We start from the raw sequence: 20,371 nt of genomic DNA, 5'->3' as shown, positions 1-20,371 counted from the left end.
TAGCTTTTTGGGTTGCTTATTGAAGCATTGCTGGTTTGGTTCTTTTATGTCGATGTCAAAGATCATATTTTCAATGTATGCCCATTATGCTTTTCTCATCTCTTTTTGGAGTTTGGTCTTTATCTCTTTGTATTTGATGTTGTAATATGAGTCATGATTTTTCTTTTTGTAAAGTTTGTTTTTCTTTCTGATGAGTCTTTTTAGGTCTTTGTTTACCCATGGTAATTTTGATTTTCTTCCAATTTCTTTGGTTGGTATGTTTTTGTTTATGGTTTATGTCGTTTTCGTTTTGAAGGTGGTCCACAGATCATCGACAGTCAAATTTGTCTTGTTCACTTTTAAATAATCATGTGTTAGTATGAGATCTTTCTTTATGTTCTCCCAGCTGTCTGCTTTTTTGTATATAAGTTCTTAATGTGGGTGTTGTTTTGGTGATAGTAAAGCAAATTTTATCTCACAGAAGACAATGTCATGGTCACTTCCTCCTATAGGTGGGAGGGTCTCAATTCTGTTGACAAAGGATGGATTTGTCATGCACATTAAGTCTAGTGTTCTATCATTTCTGTTTTTTTTTATTACTTGTGCAAAATTATTATCATCCAGAATATTAAGCAGTTGTTGGTGTAATGCTGAGTCTAGTTTATTAGGTACTTTCAAATTTTTCTCCCAGTTTATGTGGCCATGGATAACATGGTTAAAGTCACCACTTAGCGAGATGTTTGCATTTGCTTTCTTGCACACGGTATAAAGAGAGATACCCATGGTCTCAAATGATTCCCCTTTATCTGAAGGTGGTCTATAGTACGCACCTAAGTATAATGTTTAATGTGTGAAGATGTTATTTTTGCCCTGATTATTTCGCAGTCTGTGTCAAATTCAGTTACTTGTGATGAGATGTATTTATTTTAGACTGCTAGCAATACTCCTCCATATCTGTCTTTTTTATTTTTGTTGTAAACAGTGTATTTGAATGGTTATATATACTCTTATGGTGATATAGTATTTGAAAGCCAGGTTTCTGTACCATAGATTATGTCTGGATCACAGGATTTAATCATTTTTACTATTTCAGGTTTCTTATTTTTCATAGACTGAAAATTTAAGGTTAGTGTTCTCAGTGGTGTTTTACTTGGTTTAGTTTTGTTTTTGTGATTTTTATATTAATTTTGACTATGATTTTTTGGTAATGGTGAGGATGTGAAATTAGGTGGACCAATGTTTTCCACACCAGTAGGCTCATTGCTTATGTCTAATTTTGAATAACTGTTTGATGTCTCAATAGTGGTATTGAAAAAGGTTGTGGAGAAATTTGACATGCCACAGTTGATGCATTCCCACGAGATGTTACTATGTCCTAATATTTCATACATGGAGTGATTTATTTGTTGGCAGTTGATGTGATATCACTGTCCATAGCTGTCACAGCAAACAGCTTCAGTTTTCCATGTGACCACAGGTTTGCATGTTCCACACGGATATTTTGGTGTACATGGCCCTGGATTTGGTTCAGGGGCATAGGAGTTTTTGCATCTGTATTTTACATTTCTTTTGGTGCTAGTGTGATCAATGGTGACAAACCTTAAGATTAAGACCTCAAGTGATCGCGTGAAGTCCTCAAATATCCAAACAATGGTCGCAGTGAATGTGCTTGGCATCTAGTTGGAAGAAACACACAAAATTGGTGTTCTCTTGGCTTGGCTTCGTCTTACCACAGTCTGCCTTTCCAGTGATCAGTAATAGACCGTTGCGGAAGCAGAAAGTGATTTCTTCTGTTCGCAGTAGTTTCATTGTATGAGATATCTTCAACGTCCATTTCTTAACATAAAATGACAATCTTTTGACTGAAATGTACCAGGAATGCAGAGACGAAGATTCGCTTTGAAGTTATATATAGCAACGGATGATCGGGTGGAACATGCGCAGTGTGCAGACCAAAGAAATCCCAGTTTGTGAGTTCTACATATACCAGTGGTGACTGAATGAACAAACTGATTAACCACCTACCAGTGGACATGCATCTCCAATGACACAACTTCAAAGGATCTGTTATGTTTAACAGAAGAATCCAACCACTCGAAACTCTTTATGTGATAAAATATGATAATAGAAAAACAAAAGATATGGAGTATCCTTCAATGACACAAAATTAGTACATGTACAACAAAAAAACACGCAAAAAGCAAAGGAGAAGCGCTTTTATTGCTGTTCGTCATCTCAAAGTCACAGTAAGGCCTCAACATGGAACAAAAAAACTCTCACCTCAAGTTTAAGACGGCCCCTAGCACCGGCTTAAGCGGAATTCTTTGCAATTTGCTCTGAACACAACGTATTTTAAAAGTGATTGTTTAATGTTGCTAAAACTATCCAGTCGCAGTTTTTGTAACAAAATTTTTAAAAAAATACCTGAATTTAAACCTAAAAATTAATTCTATTTAAAAAAGCAAAATATTAATTAACTGAATGTTTTTAACACCAAATGGAAATATTTTATGAATATTTAGAACGACAATCTCTAACAATTAAAAGAAGACGTTTTCCACAAGGCAGTTTGAACTTGACATCAGAAAATGAGTTTTTTTGGATAGGGGTAGAATATTTCCCCTGAAACAGGCCACTTATGGACGCATGAGAGAGAATGCAAAGGTTCCTAAACGTGAAGAGGGCGAGGTACTTTCAAATTGCACTGCACATGGCTACGTATTTGTACATCCCGCACAACTAAATGAACGCCCCCATTCCAACAGGGGTCTTGTGTCGGACGGGGGAAATCTAAAGATGACCTTACTTCTATACCATCGTCGTAAAAAACCAAATAAGAGCCCGAGGTGCACACCGACACTGAGAAATAATTGAGTCTTTATTAAATTAAGTTAAGGAGTTAAGTTACCGATCTTGGAATTTAACAAAGTCCATGTTATGTTTCTGCGAAAGTGTCAAAATTCTGTCTCGCAGTTAAGGAGCAGTAGCGGATAGAAAAATGGGATGAAAGGTTCATCAGACGGGCAAATCCATGGTTATATATACAAAACGTACTAACTTCTAGGAAGTAGTACAATAAAAATGTTAAAACTAAGAGTGCAAACGGGTTTGAGATATTCATATTTCAGAATTTATAATAACCGTTGTAAGAAAATCATCATAATTGTAAAATAAATTTATTAATTACAAATTAAACCAAAAAAGTATGCAAGTGTCCAAATAAGATTTTGCACATTTGTTCAATCCTTACAAGCAGTGCAAATGTGTTAAAGTGAATTAGATTAAGGCGAAAAACTTAAATCCTATACAGTTTTTGGAAATAAGTACATGTATCTTCAGACTTGTTCATATGGATGTACTAAAATGCGGCATCTAAACAAGCATATAAAATGTAAGTCCTAAACCAATGACAGTCAGGTTGACAAGAATACTTCCGGCTCCTGCAAAGAAAAACAACTTATATAAAACATCTGTAACTTTTGAATATAAAACAGTTAAATATTGAATTGTTAATTACTTGTTGAATGTAAACTCGTATTGTACCCCTCCCTCCAAAAAAAAAACAAAACAAAAAACGAACATCAAATTCTGTTGTAAAAGTGTTCATACTATGACAATTTTATAAAACGTCAATGTATGAAAACAATTTGAAATGAGGATTACACAACTATTTCTGAAATCACATTCAAAGCATTGTTCAATGAATTAGCAGCCGTGTGGTAGTCCTGCAGTACTAATTTATCGTATTTGATACCATAAAGACTGACAGTAGCAACAGCAACCAAGTGGTAGTACTGGATATTTTACTACTAGAAAGATGATAAAAACTTAGGGACAAACAATCCACAAGCAGCGACAGCGACCCAGTTGTACTTCTCTGAAGTACTGACCTTACTACTATACAGATGATAAATTAATGGACTGTCAGTCTTCAAGCAGCGACAGCGACCTGGAGGAGGTACTGAAGTAATGATTATTAGAAAGATGATGACCTTAGCATCGTAGCAAAAACGTTCTAAGAGATGATTTCAGCTTCCCAATTGTGACCTTTTCATTTCTAAATAAAGAGTTCCAAAAATAGCAGTTGAAATCATCACTTCGTAAATTTTAGGGACTCCATCACGATTTGGTTGACCGTTATGGAATATCCGTTTCAAAGATGATATCGGATATGTTCCCTATGTCGTAACTACAATCCCGTTCCCTTTTCACGAATGTGACCTACCAAAATAGACTATTTACCGGCATTGTAATAACATGAGCAACACGACGGGTGCCACATGTGGAGCAGGATCTGCTTACCCTTCCGGAGCACCTGAGATCACCCCCAGTTTTTGTACCCTTATTTGTGACATGTTTACCCATTGTGTCTGTTTGTTTTGTTCACACATAGTTGTCAATATAATGGAATTTGATGCGACTGTCATACAAGTCGGATGTTTAGCTAGCTTTAAAACCAGGTTTAATCCACTATTTTCTACATAAGAAAATGCCTGTACCAAGTCAGGAATATGACAGTTGTTATCCATTCGTTTGATGTGTTTGTTTTTTTGATTTTGCCATTTGATTGGGGACTTTCCTTTTTGAATTTTCCTCGGAGTTCAGTATTTTTGTGATTTTGCTTTGTACTAAGACAGAAATCGCGCTGTCAATGAAATGCTGAAATGACAGCTAAGTTTGCATAAACTACTAAACTAGATGATAACAAGCCATGACATTCATTCTTTGAAAATTTGACAAAACTCCCAAGATCCATTTTGGGGTCGGCACCTTGACAAATATTCAATAAAGAATATAGAATACATAATACTGACAGACAGTAAAAAAGGAATTTAGGGTCCGAGTTCAAATTGGTATATCTTTTAAACAAGGGGCGCCTTAAGGGGACACTCCACTATTTAGTTGTACCTGTTTTAACAGACGTCGAATATTTCTAAAATAGTTTATGGATGCTAGTAATTTATATGGAACTAATTTATCACTGATCTAATAGTTCAAGCGGCCTTAATCGTTTTTATTAGGAGGTCAAAAGACGGAGAGGCGAGTTCTTACAGAACATATCAACATGGTACGCAAGACATTTTAAAGCTACGCAGAGTGTACAGTGGTAACGTTATGTTGGCAATAATGTAATTGAATCCGTTTGCTAATTTAGTTGACTGAATATATATAAAAAATATTTTTTTTATTTCAATAAACTTGATTTGCGATTAAATAATCAACATGGCATAATGGGCAAAATTGGTTTTGATTTTTTGAGATTTTTCCCATATTTTCCGATTTTTTCCTGAAACAGGGTGCTAATTTAACTTCTTCAACTCGGTTGAATTTATGTTTTTTGAAACCTGTAGTTGCCGAAACTTTTCTAATAGATCTATATGCGTATTTTTCTGTTTATATTTTTAACTATTGCAATAGATTGAATCCCAGTGGTCTTCATATTGCGTTAGACTGTGAGCTTCTTCAAAGAACATTGTAACTGTTATATCAGTGTCGTCCATTATATCCGTTATCATAATACTAAAATTCTTTAAAACACACCGTCAAATGTGCATTTGCATCTGGTGTATCCATTAGTACGCAAGACGAAAATTGCGTCTTGTGTATTAATGGATACAGCATATGCAAATAAGACACATCACCGGGAAGCCCATTAGTAGTAGCATATCAGTGTATATCAAAGGATAATTAAGATTTTATATATTTACCACAATCGTACTGGGATACGGCCTTTCTGGTTCCATCAATAAGGGTCTTTGCTGTACCAAAATTGCAATTATCATTCAAACATTCCAGATAGATATTTACTGCACTGTTTTTTTTTATAAACAAAACAATATATTAGCATAGGAACGAAGTTTAATTTCAAAGTTGCATATTCATATTTTATATTGGTACAACTGTTTTATAAATTTGAGAATGATATACATCTACTATAGTATCGAATTTATTATTTTTAACTAAATCTTCTGCCAATAGTTACTTTCACTTATAAAGGTGGAACTGTTTACATATACCTGAGTTTCATGTATAGAATGTATTCTGTAGATGAAAACGACTATCATCAATGGACCGTTGTTAAAGTGAGCAAGTACATGCTTGTTGAGGTGCATGCAGAACAGTCCTTTTTACTAGTTTTTTTAAGACTGGCCTACGATAAAGTCTAGTCCTAGGATTTGTTTTAGAAAAGAACCCTGCAACTAGAACATAAAATTCTGCCTCTGAACTATGATTTGTTGCATGGAACAAAAAAATAATCATGTAGTGACACATAAGACCTCAAAGATAACATGTTACGAACTATTCACGTATAATGCTAATTTAACTCATAGAAATACTATGCTTGTATTTTGCGAGTCTGGTTGTTAATGTGCAAATCTACATTGTTGTAATGAGTAAACACAAAACACGGCTCACAATTTTAATTGAATTTTACTTTCGAAATAACTGAACATTTTATGAAATCTTGATAAGATTTCAATTGCTGATTAACATTAATTAAGTAGTTGACTGATAAACGTTTACGATACAGGTCTCTAACAACACAAATAAATCTAAGACGTCTACTCATGCTTCCGTTTGATTTATAATATTAATGAAAAATCGACCAGCAGTAAACTGTTCTACAGTAACACGTGATAATTTGTAGGCTTGTATGTCAATACAAATACGTGTTTAGGGCAATTTATAATTTTATGACGGGGTTGCGTCCTTCCTTAGGAAACTTTTTCTTTGTAGATGCACGAATTGCTGTAACAACTACCCCTCGACGTATGAAAAACGGTCGGAAAATTTGATGAGATGAATAAGCTTGAAAATTGTCTATAATCGGACAACCCATAAATATTTACAAGTACATAAACATCTGAAAAAGAAAATGTTCTAACTATTTAGAAATGACGAAATTTGATTAAATGCCATTGTAGACATCAAAATAAAAAATATTTAATTAGACAACACAGATCTAAAGAAAAAATATCTTACCTTGCATATTAATACCAATAAACACAAGACAAATACTGAGACCAATGACAGACAGGATGTGCATTCTCGTGGTTTAAACTGTACAAAGAAACAAAATTTACAAAATGAAATATAAGAAGATGAAAAAAGAAAAAAAAAATGCACCCAATTCAAACAAATATAATAACAACAATAAGTATCAATAAGAAATGAGGAAGCATCTGTATGAAATATAAACAGACATAGTAATCTTATAATGATTTACTATCTAACATCCAATTAGTAAACAAAAAGAAAAGTGGACGGTTATGATCAAATACTAGCATGAATTATTTGCGTTTGTTAATCTAAACATGTACAATGCACAAATAAAATATTTTGTTTTAGAAAAAAATAAAGAACCACAAATGTCCTCATAATTTCGAATATTTGAAGAAATATTACCTGATTGGTGTAAATAAATGTTGCTGTTGTCGGTTACATAAAAGCCTTAATGAAGTTTCAATCCTTCTGAAATAACAAGCCTAAAATCTTTGATGAGTTATTAGCTCAATTTATATATACTTGGCCACTTCTTAATTTCACAAATCACTTGATCCACCTATTTTGTACTTGAGTCCAATCAAGTTTCAAGTTTTGTGTCACTCTTAGTTTACACTATAACAATAGGGAAATAGGGAAATGGTAAATTATATTACGCCATAGATCTTCTGGCTAGGCTTGAGATGGATTTTGCTTCATATTCAAGAGTACATTTTTCTTTGAGACTGTTTATATTTACCGCTGCAAAGACAAATAAATAATAAAATTCATTTCCTATCAGTCCTTTTTTGAATTTATTGACGAAGCGCTCCAATAATATACCACCTTCTAATTTTAATACGAAAACTAACTATAAGTTGCAACAGTGGGGTTAACTTTATTAAAATCGGGTGTTAGGCTTGAGACAATAAGGTAGCTATTTATAGACACAAAACTGTTTCAACTGAGTATAACTCGGGTCTATAAAATAGAATTGAGAATGGAAATGAGGAATGCGTCAAAGAGACAACAAACCCGACCATAGAGCATAAAACAGCCCAAGGCCACCAATGGGTCTTCACCATAGCGAGAAAATACCGCACCCGGAAGCGGGTTTCAGCTGGCACCCTAAACAAAAATGTGTACTAGTTTAGTGAAAATGGACGTCAAACTGAACTCCAAAACATATAAATGAACTAAAATTTAAAAAAAACATACAAGACTAACAGAGGCCAGAGGCTCCTGACTTGTGACAGGCGCAAAAATGCGGCAGGGTTAAACATGTTTTGTGAGATCTAAACCCTCCCCCTATACCTCTAGCCAATGTAGAATAAACAAACGCATAGCAATACGCACAGTAAAACTCAGTTTAAAAGAAGTCCGAGTCTGATACAGAATAGGTTACAAAAGAAACTGAGCAAAATGACAATGATACATAAATTAACAAAGGACTACAAGCAGTGACTGACATGCCAGCTCCATACCCCAATTAAACTGATGGAAAGATTATGTCTTCATCATATGAAACCAAGCACAATCCCTCCCGTTAGGGGTTTAGTATCATGACATCATAAATTATATGAGAAGAACATAACCCGTGTCATGCTAACAACTGGTTTTATAATAAATGTGTGTATTTCCGATGCAAAGACCCTATGATTGAATCAATATTATTTCCAAAATATGACATCTTGAATGACCTGACAACAGTATCGTTACTATATCCCTTCTGAATAAGTCTGTTTAAAGCTTTGGTTAGCTTTTTAGGTGAATGACGACATTTTTGTGCTTTGTATAGAATATTACCATAAAAGATTGGATGTGAAATACCTGAACGTATAAGATGTCTGCATGTTGATTTATATTTACGCATGATGTCCTTGTACCGATGATAAAATTTAGTAAATGTTTTGACTGGTTTATGATATCGAAAACCCTGGTGTAAAAATTGTTCAGTAATAGAGATTTCTTTCGTTAAAATCAAATACGTTGTTACATACACGAGCGAATCGAACAAGGTGTTTTGTGCAGCTTCTGAAGCCAGTACATAGTTCGAACTTTCATTGTATTTGGTTCTGCTTGTAAACAGGTAGCTAAAAGTTTACGTTTGTTACAGATGTGATTTTTCAAAAATAGAGTCAGTTGGAATGTTGGTGAATTCGTGATTTCCTTTTGCAGAACCTAAATGTAAAAGTTACGTCAAACAATAATGATATTATTGGCAGCCTTATCAGCCGGGACAAAAACAAATTCCTTGTTCTTTTACCTTATGTTTGATACGAGAAATAGAGCTATTATGGTTGTTGCTAGGAGTAAAATGTTTTTTACAATGTTTAGGTGTAATACCACCATTGATTGTCCCCTATTAGTCTTTGTTAAATTTGCACTTTTCAAAAAATTGTGCAGAATTTATCTTTGTTTCAAATAAAGAAATACTTGGCATGAGTAAAGTTTTATCCTGTTTAGTACTATAGAAAAAATTTCACATAACATTTCATTGCATGTAAGAAAATAATCATCACTGGAAGTTAACCAGTCAAATTTTCCCCCTTTTTTAACCTGTGTACAAGCTTTAGTAACCATGTAACCTCAAGTTTCCAAAATATTCTATAGAAACCCCAAATAAAAAAATAATGGTACTTTGAAATACCCAAGATATATGTTTATGACCCAGAAATGTTTTACTGCAATGAAATGTAGGATCAATTACCTACAACTGTCAAATTCAAGGGAATATATTTTTTCGACCTATTTTCGTATGAAACCGGATGTGACGTACTATGATTTGGTGTTATTACACCTTTAATACGAATGTCAACTATGTTCATTACTTAATTTAAAAAAGAATCTAAGGATGTTTTGTCAGCTTTTTCTCGTTTTATCCATTTCGCGCAGTAAGTACGGAGTGAGTCGTTGATGATATTACGACACTCATTCCAATTAATAATTGACGGGGCGATATTTAGATCCTTTACTGAGGAATAATTTCAACTCTTGGTCATGGACGATGTTAAAGTCTCCTGTTATAACATGGGAACTGAGGCCATAAATGTATTCGAAATTACTGCAATTTCATGACGTAGGTGTACTGTCACTTATATTAACATCTCTACATACTTCGCTATAATTAAACACATGTTTCCGGGTTGATTTTTTGTAAAGATAACAGATAAGAGGGAACTCAGTATTTTCAGAATAGCCAGAAATTTGATCTTTAACGGAATGATCATTAAAAATACCAGCAATATTTACAAAATCAAAACCTTTATTGACATATTTGATTTTAATAAAATGTTTTTTATTATCTTAATGGCGATCAATTTTAGGAAACAGTTTAGAATAACAACATGCAATTATTTTGGACGATTTCATATTTAGGACTGCAATATGGAATTGTGTTGCAATCCTTTAAAATTTGATGTAATTTATTAACAGGTAAAGAACAGAGCTTGTTTAACAGATAATGTCTGTCGTTGGTTTTTTTTGAAATAGTAATTAGGTCCGAAAAATTTGTATTGTTGGTACGAAATATTCTCTGATGCGATTTATTCTACGCCTATTTATGTCTAGATTTTTAATACAATGCCATTTCCGTACTTATTGATCACATGATATTCCTTTAACAAAACGTGTTATTGTTTTCTTATTTATTCAAAACGCCCTGAATATACCATACGCAATTGGGAAATGCGCATCTATTGAAGTTTTAAATTGATACCTTTAATGTTATTAAGCCTATGCAATCAAGGGAACACTTGATTTGGACCAACTGCTTATTATTACTCAGTCAATTGCATGCTGAGCAGTATTTGATACATGCTTGTTTCACCATAAACTTAGAGTTTAGCATAGTTGATTTAACTGACATCAATCTTTCCAAAACCTTGAGATGTACTTTATCTTTTTAAAAATATAAATATTTTTAACCCCTTAACTGCAAAGTATATAACAAAATGCATGCATCAGTTAACATTTGATATATTTGTAAAAGAAGATAAATATTGATTGCAGATGTCAGTTTGTGGTTGCATTAGCAAGAAATTGTTGACCAATTTCTTTTATCAAATCAGTAAATTTTGCACGATAAACTGGATGAAATCCGGTTTATTTCTTTCATATAACGGAAAGTTGTTGTTGGGTTGAATCAAACAGACAACAATCTTACAATATTTAAAGCGAAACGACGAATAGAAGCATATTCACAAAGCATCCATTAATTCATAGACCCGTTGATATCTCCGTTAAGTTTCCATTCATTTTCATTTATATCACACAGCCCCCGTTATTTAACGTACCCGTTAACGTGTCCTTTAAACGTTTCGTTGAAATCGCAAATAAACGGATACGTTAACGTACTGGTAAACGGGCACTTGACAGTACATGATATGCATGTGTAAAACTTATTAGATTCGAAATGTGTTGTAATTTTTGATATAAATTCATCTATTATGAAATTGAAGATTAGTAAAAAAAATATCCAAAAAATAGAAATGCCTGTAAGAAAAAAAAAATGACAACTACTGTACAAAAAATTCAAGCTGAGACCATTATGCCTTTCATTAAGTTATTTCATTCAAATCAAAAGTTTACCTGTTACACATATGTGTCTTCTTCATACTTGATATCCTTGCGCTTACATAAGTTCTGACTGTAAGAGATAGTCTATATTAATTCTATGATAGAAAAAGCCTCAATATCACTAATAATACCAATAAAAATGCCTGTCAGAAAAAAAAATGACAACTACTGTACAAAAAATTCAAGCTGAGACCATTATGCCTTTCATTAAGTTATTTCATTCACATCAAAAGTTTCCCTGTTACACATATGTATCTTCTTCATACTTGATATCCTTGCGCTTACATAAGTTCTGACTGTAGTTAAGTGGATAGTAAATTTCTTGTGAATTTATAATTTTTAAATTTTAACTAAAAACAGAATTTACATGACATCCTTATTCTTCCAATTTTTGAATATTCTATTGAAGTATAACAACTATCTACGTATTGTCTACGAAATGCGGATCGTTTAGAAAACCGAAATGCTACTTGATTAACTATTTAAGTAAGTACATATTCTTCATGAGTTTTATTTTAAACACTGAATCAAGTTGGGAAACCCTTGCATGGACGACAAAACATAGAAAAAGAAAGCTTTTGACTAAGATATATATCATACATATTGTTTGTTATGAGAGATTTTAAACTTTTCAACTTATTCAGGAAATATTTAGAAAAATTTTGACAAACAAATAACAAATATTAATTTGGATTGCACTTGACAATATTGCCGGTTTCCTGTTTTCGGATATTTCATGGGAAAATGTTATTTTTGAAATCACAATAGTAATGTTTGGTCATGACATTTTGTCAATTTCTGTATTTTCATCCTTGTTATCTTTCGGAGCACCTGAGATCACCCAAAGTTTTTTTTTAGGGGGGGGGGGGAGGTGTTGCTCTGTCTTTAGTTTTCTATGTTGTGTTTTGTGTACTATTGTTTGTCTGTTGGTCTTTTTCCTTTTTAGCCATGGCGTTGTCAGTTTATTTTTGACTTATGAGTTTGAATGTCCTTCTGGTATCTTTCGCCTCTCCTTTAGAATAGAGTTACATTTTGCATATGAGTCCGATTTCCTATTTTCGTAGAATTTATGATGAAATCTTAGTTTTTGTCTCAAAATTATTTTAATTTCTGGTAATGAATTGTTATCAGTTTTCTTCAAACAGTCATGTTACGAATATTTTGAATAGAGTTAAATTATAATAAAGTATCTGATCCCTCAAAAACATAAATATCAAAATTGCGTTGAATTTAAAAAAAAAACAATGATTTTAACCCAAGTTCATCTATTCTAACACCCGTTTACGTAGTAGCCTTTTAGTCTACCAAATATGATGACTTCTTGACATGAAATCACTCATGTAGCTTCCGTTGCAATTGTATTGATGCTTCAGCCTTTCATCCATAGATTAACTGGATTATAAAACTCAAGCCACCGATTTTGAATAAACAAAATATTTTATAATAAACTTTTGAGATATGTCTCCCCTTTATGTAACCTTAATAGTATAATGTAAGTATTGAATCAAAATGAATCAACGTTAGCATGTAAACTATGCAAACATACAAAGTAAAATAAAAATTGAGTGAAGATGCTTAGCCAAATAATCTCCGTGGACCATGGACATGATATATCCCAATGCTAACACAATTGCATACCAAATATCATTGACGTATCGTAAGTGCCTACCATCCAAACTTTTACATGATGTAAACTATTCAAAAGTTCCAATATCAATGAACCATGATTTACGGGGTGAGATATATAATTTATATATATATATTAACAGTTCAACGGGAAAGCGAGCGAACACTATACAAAACCAAATACAACAACCGCTAAATTACACGCTACTGACATCTTTATTTTAATTGGCTTTGAACTAACTCACAGTAACTGCCAGTCCTTTTGTGTTCTGGTGAATAATTACATGGTAATCTGTAATTTATCACACAGAAATAACGGTCATTCAAAGTAAACATTCGAGACATCCCAAGTTAATAACTGTTATAAAGGTAATCAAGAGCATATGTACAAGTTAAAGCAATTATTTTAAACACATACTTTCCTAATTTGTAGAATCAAATGACCAATTACTTTTCTTGTCAACCAACGTTGTTATCAGAGTAGAAATTGGAATAATTCCATTTCGAAACGTTGTATGGAAACCTTTTATAAAAAATCTTCGAATCGTTCTTTCCAGAAGTCGAATTTCGATCGCTCTTTAATATTAATTCAAATTTTAAGTGAAAGAAGAATGTAAACTCGAAGATTTATTCAAACTCACTCTCGATGAATAACGTCATTCACTTACAATATAAATTGATTGGTCGATTGATGGGTGTTTGACGCTACTTTCAGCACTATTATGCAATTTCGTAGCGGCCGATTTTTATTGAGGAAAGAAGTCGGAGCGCCTTCGGTAGGAAAACTCACAATTGCGGGATTCAAACAAACAACATCAGTGTTGACAGCTAGTGATACAGTTGTAGTTCGACTACCTAGACCACTCGGTAACCAAAGCCCCCTTTCACTAATAACAAAAGAAACTTCTAACATAAACCATTAATATGTTTTGAATAAATGACTTACGTAATATTGTATCTTCTTTTAAAGAAATTGAAAAGTTATTTCATGCACATCAAAATTTTACCTTTTACACATATGTGTCTTCTTCGTACTTTATATCCTTGTACTTACTCAAGTTCTGATTGGATTGTCCATATTAAATTTATGATAGAAAAGCCTCAAAAACACCAAATGTCTCGTTGATAAATAATTTTGAAAGTTTAAACTAAACCGTGTGTTTTTGGATAGAATACACATAACATTCATTCTTCCAATAGTATATTCTTTTAAAGTATGAAAAAAGTAAAATAACAAAAATACCGAACTCCGAGGAAAATTCAAAATGGAAAGTCCGCAATCAAATGTCAAAATTAAAAGCTCAAACACATCAAACGAATGGATAACAACTGTTATACTCCTGACTTGGTACAGACAATTTCTTATGTAGAAAATTGTGGATTAAACCTGGTTTTAAAGCTAGCTTAACCTCTCACTTGTATGACAGTCGCAAATAAACACAAAAAGGCATACAGACAAAGCACATTAGCAAAAATGAAAGACAAGAATTCAAAAAAAAAAATTACCATAGCACAATAACACACTGACGGTATGTATAAGTAAAGAGCCACGTCATATGTAACAAAGAAACACAAAAGGCATAAAGACAAAGCACATTAGCAAAAATGAAAGACAAGAATACAAAATGTTTTATCATAGAACAATAACACAATGACGGGATGTATAAGTACAGAGCCACGTCATATGTAACAAAGAAACACAAAAAGCATATAAACGAAGCACATTAGCAAAAATGAAAGACAAGAATACAAAATGTTTTACCATAGAACAATAACACAATGACGGGGTGCATAAGTACAGAGCCACGTCATATGTAACAAAGAAACACAAAGGGCATATAAACAAAGCATATTAGCAAAAATGAAAGACAAGAATACAAAATGTTTTTACCATAGAACAACAACACAATGACGGGATGTATAAGTACAGAGCCACGTCATATGTAACAAAGAAACACAAAAAGCATATAAACGAAGCACATTAGCAAAAATGAAAGACAAGAATACAAAATGTTTTACCATAGAACAATAACACAATGACGGGGTGCATAAGTACAGAGCCACGTCATATGTAACAAAGAAACACAAAAAGCATATAAACGAAGCACATTAGCAAAAATGAAAGACAAGAATACAAAATGTTTTACCATAGAACAATAACACAATGACGGGGTGCATAAGTACAGAGCCACGTCATATGTAACAAAGAAACACAAAGGGCATATAAACAAAGCATATTAGCAAAAATGAAAGACAATAATACAAAATGTTTTTACCATAGAACAACAACACAATGACGGGATGTATAAGTACAGAGCCACATCATATGAAACAACTGTTGTCTACGAAATGCGGATTGTTTCGAAAAAATCTCGAGTAAACAAAAATGTAACTGGTTTAACTATTTAGGCAATTAAAATTTCTTGATGAGTTTTATTTAAAACCCCGAAGCAAGTAGGGAAACCCTTGCATAGACGACAAAACATAGAAAAAGTAACGATTATACATTGAAAATTCATGAACATTTTGACAAACAAATATTAATTTTCAAAGCACTTGACAAAATTGCCGGTTTCCTGTTTTCGAAGATTTTATGATTTTCTCAAGATTCTAAATATAAATGTATGGTCTTGACATGTTTTTAGTTTCCGTACTTATGATATAAAAACATTCCGTAACAATTGTATTGATGTTTAATTTTATAACGTGTTGTTTTCATTTTTTACTCCATTCCTGCATAGATTGACTGACTATAAACCTCAGCCACCTATTTCAAATAAACTAACCATTTCAACAATAAAACTGTTGACACAGACATATGTCTCCTCTGTATGTAACTTTGATAGTATAGTGTAAATGTTAAATCCAAATAGCAAAACTTTAGCATGTGTGCGAACAAAAGGTCTTGGTATCTTCCGATGAACTTTTTTTAGAAAAAGGATGAGACGTTCTTTGACAAAACCCTGGTTCATCAACTTTCTGCTCTGACACTGGTGACGCTTTATAAAGACTAGAGTAGCAGCTAGAAGCTTTTTAATACCGAATAAGTTGGGAAATGTATATCCCATATGCAGTTGAAGTTTGCATATTACTGCTAAGGTTAGGGAAATTTATAATTTAAAAATTCAAATCGTCTCGTTTGTCATACATTCTGGTACTGAGATGAGGGCATACGTCAAATTCGAGGTATAAGTCTAAAATGAGGTGGAGGAAGTTGTGTATGTTGTTTATTTGATTTCTAGTTCTGGAGGATATATTAATGGAACCTAATCAGAAGAGTTTGGATTGTTAATGGAAAGATCATCATCAATATATCTAAATGCGGAATTAAATGATGTGGCTTCTTTGATCTTCCTGTTTTTGACAAGTGTCTGAAGGAACTCCGACTCATATGAAAATAAAAAGAGGTCGGCATAGAGAGGCGCACAGTTCCTTTCCATAGGAATGCCGACAAACTATTTAGTAGTTGTTTTTTACCTGTATACAATATCACTTACTGAATAATCGATTAGTCAGAAAACTGACTCAAATATTAAACATGACTTACTTATTTATTGTTCAGACTTTACAGATAATATTTAGATCAACATGACCGTTTAGGACTAAAATTCATTTACCGGTGTATGATTTGTCAGAACAAATTTAAAACTCAAAAGTTATAATCTGAGTCTGAATCAATTTGAACTGATAAACGTGCACAGAAAACAGTTATAACAACTGCAGTGTTTCTGCTTTAAATAGTTACTGATACAAACAAACCGTTTTAATAAAATCTCCCTTTCCCCCCTCCCCCTTTTCGTAAAAAAAAATCAATATTAAAAGGCGCAAACATTGAATTTGCATTGACAACGGTATATTTTTATGATAATAATGAAAGCATGTGACTATGAATAACCAAATCATAATAATGCTGTGAAAGACTGCAATATTTCAAATGAAGCCCAATGTTTATTAACTTAGTTTTTCATGTCCATGAAATATAAACTAAATATATAACTTGTCATCTAAATGAAGCAATCTGATGAATTTAAAATTAGATGTCTAAATAAACGACTTTAAACGGATTCATGATTTTGTTATGTAATAATTAATTCTAAGTTTACAAAAGTTGCAGTTTTTTTTAGATATCATTAGCAAATGTAAGACGAATCTTTACTAAGTTAAGCCAAAACTATCATAAAAATGTATATACCTTATTTAAAAAGACATGAAAAAATTGACAAAAGAAAAAATCTTTGGTAATCACCCCCTCTGCTTGGTCTATCTATTGGAAATAATATATTGGTAATGAATGATAGGCCCAGAAAAGATTCAGACGAGAATCACATATGCCGAAATAGAAGTGTTTGTGAATAAATTTTAAATATATTTTGTTAATCTTAAAATCATAGATTTCTCAATTTTTTGTCTGATATACATTTCATTAACTATTAAGGAGGAAATATCAATTGAGCTGTAAAAAAACAAACGAAATTGGACTTACAGAAATGCAGTGTGTTCTAAAGCAGAAATGACATCGAACAAATTTATAACATTAAAATGGAAGTTGAAAATACACAGGAAATGCCTCGAAACACTTTTGAATATGTATAAAATAAAATAGCAATTGTTACTGTCATAATGGTGTTGTTAACATAAAAAATACAACATTTGCTAATGATATCTAAAAAATACTGCAAATTTTGTAAACTTAGAATTAATTATTACATAACAAAATCATGAATCCGTTTAAGGTCGTTTATTTAGACATCTAATTTTAAATTCATAAGATTGCTTAATGTAGATGACAAGTTATATATTTAGTTTATATTTCATGGACATGAAACACTTAGTTAATAAACATTGGGCTTCATTTGAAATATTGCAGTCTTTCACAGCATTATTATGATTTGGTTATTCATAGTCACATGCTTTCATTATTATCATAAAAATATACCGTTGTCAATATATATATATATACGCCTAAAAAGTGTACACAACAACACCAATGACAAGAAAAGGAACTATAAAATTAATGTAATTATTTATAAATATTTCGGATAACAGATATCCTTCATCAGTAAATATGATTGTGATGTTGAATGAATCATATATCAGTCTACTTAGATTAAACTATAACAATCTTGAAATTTATACAACAAAAAAGTCCAACCGAACATCAGGTAAGACGCTTGCACAATTCTAAATATGTGTTAAACACGACATAGGTTATATGACTAGTAACAACAGAGAGTTCAAATATATGCTTTAAATAAAAATAATAATGTGCGATATGAACTAGCAAAATTCTAAAGCTTTAACGGTGACGACAGTTATGATGTTACAAGAACGATTGCGTCAATAAGAATTCCAAAAATAACAGCACTGAACGATCTAAATTTGTAAATATTTCAAATTTGACAACGGTAGAGCAGCTACAACAGAGTCTGCGTACCTAAACATCGCAAACAAACGGCCGTTAAAATATAATAATAAATTTTGACCAAGGTTAACTAGTTGAACGAACTAGTTATAACCATCTTTACAACAAATCATGCCAAGAACTTTCCGGTCCTGAATTGCTCACTATCAACGAGCGCCTTCGTGACATCTTGCGCATTGAATCCCGGAAATTGCACAAAAAACAAATTAATAAATTTAAACGAGACGGCGTACTTTTAGACACTGTTGTTAGAGAGCAGACCACCTTAACTCTCGATCGTACCATCATAACCGGAAAAAAATCCCGGAATCGCCGATTCAGGAGAAAAAAACAAAGTTGCATGAACTCTACAAACACTGTAGTCAATTTGTCTTCAGTTGCTTTGTCGGAGACCGAGACTAAGGTACTGTCAAAAGGTCTTAATTTTTGTCCCACGCCGGGCAAAATAGAGTCTATACTTTTGGAAGATGACCTAGACAAGTAAGCAAGATCCCTCATAATCAAGGAATATTTTTCTAAGGACACCACAAAAAGTACCACTGATAGTGACACAAGTTATCTCGCCTCAGATGACGACCAAGAAGATGTCGATATTCCCAGATTCAGGAAAAAAAATTCATGGATTCCTAAACCCAGTAAATGTGCTACTTTAGAACATATTATTGACAAAATTAAATCCGACGTAACACATCTGTCCACTGCCACTTCCCAAACAACCAACAATTTATCGTTTGAAGAAAATGAAGCTGTGCGGTTACTTAAAAACAGAGACGACATTACAATAAAACCAGCCGATAAAGGTAGCGCTGTTGTCGTCATGGACTAATGTGACTACATTCAAGAGGCAGATCGTCAACTCTCTGATGAGAGATTTGATAAGAAATAAGACTCTGACCCCACCCCTCAATTCAACAAAAAGATCACCACAAACCTGAAAAACATGTGTGAACAGGGTCATATTGATGAAAACACATTAAAATATCTAAAACCTGAAAAATCAAAGCCGGGGCGTTTCTATCTTCTGCCCAAAATACATAAAGTCAATAATCCAGGTAGACCAATCGTTTCCGCCAATGACCACCCTACAGAGAAAATATCAGAATTTATTGACTTTCATTTAAGACCACATGAAGAAAATATACCGTCCTATATACACGATACAACACACTATCTTAAGAAAATGGAATCCTTGAACCCTTTCCCACCTGAAACATTCCTTGCCTCGCTTGATGTTACCTCCCTCTATACTAACATCCCTCATGACGATGGTATTGAAGCCTGTAGGGAAGTCTGGAACTCTCGTAACACCTTACATCCACCGACTGAATGTCTCATCCAGCTTCTAACTTTGGTATTACAATGCAATAACTTCACATTCAATGGTGAACACTTTCTCCAAGTTAATGGAACAGCAATGGGAACAAAGATGACCCCGTCTTATGCCAATATTTTTATGGGGAAATTAGAACAGAAAATTCTCAATTCTTCTCTTTATTAACCCCTCTCTTGGTTCCGATTTATCGATGATATTGACATGAAGTGGGATAATACTGAACAAGAAATAAATTTGTTCATTCAACATGCCAACGATGCCCATCCCTCAATAAAATTCACATATGAAATCTCTGACTCTAAGATCACATTTCTTGACACTACAACGCAAGTTAGGGATGGAAACATATTTACAGATCTGTATTGTAAGCCCACAGACAAACATCAATATCTATCTCCTTTGAGTTGTCACCCTAAACATTGCACCAAGAGCATTCCCTTCAGCCAGGC

At 32.9% G+C, this 20,371-nt stretch overlaps 1 long non-coding RNA gene across 1 annotated transcript; it reads right to left on the bottom strand.

Moving 5' to 3' along the window:
• Nucleotides 1-3,139: 3,139 nt before the first annotated feature.
• LOC127705839 (uncharacterized) lies at nucleotides 3,140-7,035 on the bottom strand. The gene is made up of 3 exons (XR_007984063.1): nucleotides 6,964-7,035; nucleotides 5,688-5,791; nucleotides 3,140-3,419 (listed from the first exon to the last, which is right to left on the bottom strand). It is a non-coding gene; the product is annotated as an uncharacterized LOC127705839 (long non-coding RNA).
• Nucleotides 7,036-20,371: the final 13,336 nt, after the last annotated feature.

Source organism: Mytilus californianus, unplaced genomic scaffold, assembly GCF_021869535.1.
Source record: "Mytilus californianus isolate M0D057914Y unplaced genomic scaffold, xbMytCali1.0.p SCAF_6, whole genome shotgun sequence".
Lineage (NCBI taxonomy): Eukaryota > Metazoa > Mollusca > Bivalvia > Mytilida > Mytilidae > Mytilus > Mytilus californianus.
The sequence above is the reverse complement of the archived record's forward strand: the minus strand, read 5'-3'. Positions and strand labels throughout refer to the sequence as shown.